Source organism: Octodon degus, unplaced genomic scaffold (assembly GCF_000260255.1).
Source record: "Octodon degus isolate 3935 unplaced genomic scaffold, OctDeg1.0 scaffold00185, whole genome shotgun sequence".
Lineage (NCBI taxonomy): Eukaryota > Metazoa > Chordata > Mammalia > Rodentia > Octodontidae > Octodon > Octodon degus.
The window spans coordinates 4,540,429-4,545,475 of NW_004524761.1; the positions used below are offsets into that span (position 1 = coordinate 4,540,429).

At 38.5% G+C, this 5,047-nt stretch overlaps 1 protein-coding gene across 1 annotated transcript in view; it reads right to left on the reverse strand.

The window, feature by feature from the left end:
* LOC101573558 (protocadherin beta-5-like) overlaps positions 1-5,047 on the reverse strand; it is a 25,795-nt gene that overhangs the window by 495 nt on the left and 20,253 nt on the right. The gene's annotated exons all lie outside the window — the stretch shown is intronic.

The window sequence follows — 5,047 nt, forward strand, 5'->3', positions numbered from 1 at the left end:
TGGTGTGGTTCTTGGACTTGGCCATAACTGCACTGTAAACCGCGGCGACCAAGCGCCTGGAACCGGAAGATGAAAAGAAAGCTTGCAGTGCAGCACGGGAAAAAGAGTCCGAATTGTTTTAATTTCTAGCCATTTCATTGAGATTTTAATTTCTTTATATTTTCCATGAGCTCTCTTTTTATGCTTATTTCTTAGATGCAATAATTTTTCATCTGATGATACTAATAAGAGATTTCTTCCCAAATAACTTTATTCTCTCCATCCAAAAATATCAACTTTTTTGCTTGGATTTGGTTGTTTCTTTTTGGTAATTCCAGATTTATGTTGAGGTTCAGGTGATAGGTTACTCAGTGAATGGACTGGAGCAATGTGATTGGGCTACTATAAATAGCTGCTCCTTAGGCCCTGGAAGCTTAGGTTCAAAACCAGTAGAGAAACAAATTCAACTATTGAGCAAAGTCCTTAAAACCCATGATGTTCCTCCATGTCATCCTTTCCTACTTTTTGAAGTTTAAAAAAAAAATTCATGGTCTATAAGTGAAATAAACCAGACACACATGTGTAAATATCATATATTTTCCCCAGTATAAGAACTCAAAAGGAGAAATACAAATAGAAAGGTATAGTACAGGTAAAAGGGAAGCAGGATCTCAAGGACTAAATAATAAAGACAGGGAAAGGAGAAAAGTTAGGAAATATGACAATGTCAAGACATACAGTTATATATAAAAGATGGGCAAGGCAATGATCCTGAGAATCTCCAGAAGATTTTTCTAATCTAGCAGTTAACTGGAAAGATTCTCACCCTGACTAACTATATATACTGATACCTGTGAACTAAGCAACTGCACTGCAGATCGTAATCTGTAATAGTAGTTTCATGCTTGAAGTGCCTGTCATTCTGGCTTTCTGAATATGGGCTGCTTGTCATGACATGCCATTTGCTGCTATGAAGTCTCTAGGGTAGATGGTTGTTCAAGAAGAAGGGGGTGGTAAATGAAAGCAAAAGACAGGAAAATAATATTGTGGGACTGTCCTGCTTCTGTATATGGTGAGATTTTTTTACTTATGTGTAAACATAAGATGTACATAATTCTTTATGCTTATTTTTAAAATATATTCTAGTTTTTAAATGTTTTTATCATATTCTGTAGGGACTTAAAGTTCAACATATCAGTACTGGATGAAGAAAATACTTGCACCATACTTGCCTAAGATGTTTGATATGCAGACAGAGAGTGAAGTTAAGCTTAACAGCCTAAGTTGTATGGTAATAACAATAAGCTTCTCTTCTGAATGGTTAACAAACTAAGTTTGCAGACCAAAATTAGATGAAAAGCAGGGCTGCAAAGAAAGCAAACATTTTGGCCCTAGCCTTCCAAGGTCAATTAAGACTCAGGACATATAAGAACTTGTACTATAACGTCATGTAACCCGGCAGTGTCCCAAATTTTCTGATCAAGGTGATTATGGGGCCAAAGAAGAAAGTGATCTCTGATGTAGAGTGTGCCTAAGGAGAGTCACATGGAGAGAAAACATTCTCTCAGGCTTTCACAGGGAGCACATTGACCAAGCAATGGCCGTGACTCATCCACATGGCTGACACTGACAAACAATCTGAGGTACAGGATCTCAGGATAAATCCTGAGGGGATTTCACTAACCTTATCAGACCCTAAAGCTACAACTCTTGTTGCATAGGTCCTGCTTTACCTTGGCCTTAACCACCCAGCAGAAAAGTATAAAAACAAAATATAAAAAGTAAAGCCATGCTGTTATGTTGAGCTGTAGGGGACTCAGGTCAACAATTTCTGACATTGCCAATCAAGCAGGAGACCCAATACTATTATGGACTACTGTACTCTTTTAGATTATTTTGTTGAATTAACACACCTGTCATATTCAAATAACAGAACTTCACAAAAAAGGCTATCCAGATCAATGTCCATTTTATATCTGTGTACTCAAAGTGATTAGGATAGATATATAGTTACAATCTCTTAGTGAATAGAAGGATTTGTTCTAATGGTGTTTGTAAATAGGATATCATGTCTGCATCTTGTGCACCAATTAACCACTGAGAGGAATGTATGCAAAGTGTTATTTATTGAAACTGTCCTATCAATTTGATTTGACACTATCTCATTGCTATTTATTTATGAATAAATTTATGGGTTAAAAAAATAAAATAAAAAAATTCATGGTCTAGAAAGCTTAAAATTTCATTTCTTCCAGGCTCCTTTCAATTGTTATTTTTGTTGTAAATTAGATTCGAAGTGAAATTCCTTCACCTGAGACTTAGAAGAAAGGCAAATGCCATCTTACCACTGTTTGGTACTGTTGATCAACAAGGCAAAATAGATATGAAAGTCTGCAGCCATGTCAGCAACTTCTGTCCAGCTATGAGCTTCAGTGAGAGCTGGAGGCCACTTGTGGTATCCAGACATTCTACTCCAGTGTGTTGTCATCATTGTAGAATTTGGAAGAGAACACTATGAAAGCAACAGCTCTGGTGGCTTCTGCAGCTTTGGGTTCTGGATCTGTGCAGCTATGGTATCATGCCGTCAGAAGCTGGAGGTCAGGGCCAATCACTGCTGCTTGTCCAGTTCTTTCATCAAATTTAGAAGAATGCAGATCCCCATATAAAATACCATTGGTTCTTGTTTTGGTTGCTTTTCTCTGGCTGATGAGACAAAAATGCCCACTGCCCAAAGTTAAGGAAGGAAAGGTTTATTGAGTTAACAGTTTGTGGAGGTTTCAATCTGTAATGATTTGACTCCAAGGCAGGGTGGCAGGGCACAGGGGCTACAGTTCATGGCAGCAGAAAATAGAAGAAGACAGCAAAAGCTGCAAGAGCAAAGTGGGAAGTGAGCCTCTTTTCCTCCCTTTTATCTTAAGCAGGCGATCCTGCCCCCCCAGGGTAGGTGTAACACTCTCAGTCTCCATGCCCTTCTCTTGCACAGGATGATGATGCTTACAAATTAAGGACCGTGACCTGCCTGGCAGGCACAAGGGCCTGGGTTCAATCACTGGTACCAAAAAACAAAACGAAACAAAATAACTAATTGAAACTAAGGACCCTGGATCCATGCTGAGGATCCATGCTGAGTCCTTAGTTAAACTGCTAAATTTCTCAAGTTGACACAGTGTATCAACCATTACAATTGTGCAGACACAGAATGCAGAGGATGGAATTTTCAATGGGTTAATTTTATCCTGACTAAAGTAGCTTCAGTTTAGTCTCTGATCTATCTTACAGATCTATCTCCATGACTCTGCCTGAATTGCTTTATCCCTCCCTTGGAATATCTTCTTAGAGATAAGGGGCACCTGGGTGGAGAGAACTCTCCATATCTTCACCTGGAGTGTCCCCTTCCCTCCCATCTTTGTTAATGTTGCAGGCAGCCAAGTTAGATAGAAATATTATAGGCAGTCAGACAGGGCTGGGCCCTTGAAGGAGATAAAACAGAAGACAAGATACCTTACAACTGTGAGAGGGACAGATGCTCCTGCCGTGAGCCAAACCTGAAGACTAAAGATCAAACAAACACTGGCCTCCCTAAAGATTGGCCTCAGAGATTGATCATCACCTTGAGGGAGGCAGAAGAATCATTAATCTGACTACTACTGGATGGCTACCTGATAAAGTCCTATTCTACATTCACGCCTGCTCACTACATGACTCCCTTCCCCATTTGGTCCTGGACTTAATCAATTTTACCTGAGCAATGGTGCTTATAATCTCATTGGTTGACTGTAGTTTTGTCTCACCTCATACCCATCAAAGCGAGTTCCCATTTTCTCCACTTTAGACCCACATGGTTTTACACTATAAAAGTCCCTGGAAGAGACAGCTTCCCGGGGACTACCCGCTTGGGCCCACCTCCTGTCCCTCTCTCATACAGGAGCTTTCTTTCCCTCAATAAATATATCCTGCTCATAACCTCCATTTGTTGCTGGAAAAATTCATTCTTCAGTTTTAGAGGACATGAACTCCATCCAGGTAGGTTGGGAGCTCATTTTTCCCTATGTCATTTGGAAGTTCCCTGTATCATTTGGAGGTTACACACCTGAGATCAGTTTTTCTCCCTATATCATTTAGATATCTTAAAACATAAGAGAGATAAGAAGGGGAAAAGCTAATTGCAAAGAATTGTGTTAAACCCTATGTCATCATAAATTCTCATGATCCAGCCCTGACCTACCATGGTAACAGCTTATAACTACCAAAATCTATATTAACCACATTCTGTCATGGTTGCCCTAGAAACTGAAAAGGGGTATTTAAGCCAAGGTAAGACAAAGAACATGGCCACTGCTGGACACTTTCTTGTTTGTTAAATCAGAAAGTGGTCATGGTGGCTAGCCTAAATTAGATTAAAACTCTTCAGACGCTCATCTCTCATGGAAATTATCTTGCACTGCTTCAAGAAAACCTCTGTTTATTGTCCTGAATTCTAATTTACATCAATTTAAAAATTTGTATTTACAGTCAAGCTACGAGAAATAGAAGCTTTTCAGAGTTTATAAAAGAAAATGTATAAAAAATAAAACAAGCAGTTAAGGCACCATTTTCTTAAGCTGACACATCTTTTAAGAATAGGGAAGGATAAAAAATTTCAGAGCATAACCAAGAGACTTAATAATAAAAACATTTAATAAGTTTATTGTGTGTTTTTATATGTGTGTTATCTCTCTATGTATAGATATATTGAAATAGAATGTGACATGGAGCTGAATCATATACTTTCTTATCCATTATTATATGACATAATAAATCAAAATTAGTTTAAAAATTCATCTGTGCATAAATGACGGGCTTAATATGACAACCCTACATTTTAAAGATGAAAGTTTGTTCATATATTGTAAATTATATATTTTCAAGTGAATAAAGGAAGTAGTAAATACTGCAAATAGTAAATGAACATTCTATAAAAACAAAGTATGTGAGGATTTTCTGCCGAGTTCCGGGAGCCCCCAGACCCAGTCCTAGCCCAGGTCCGGAATTGCTGCCGACTTCCGGGAACCCCCAGACCCAGTCCTAG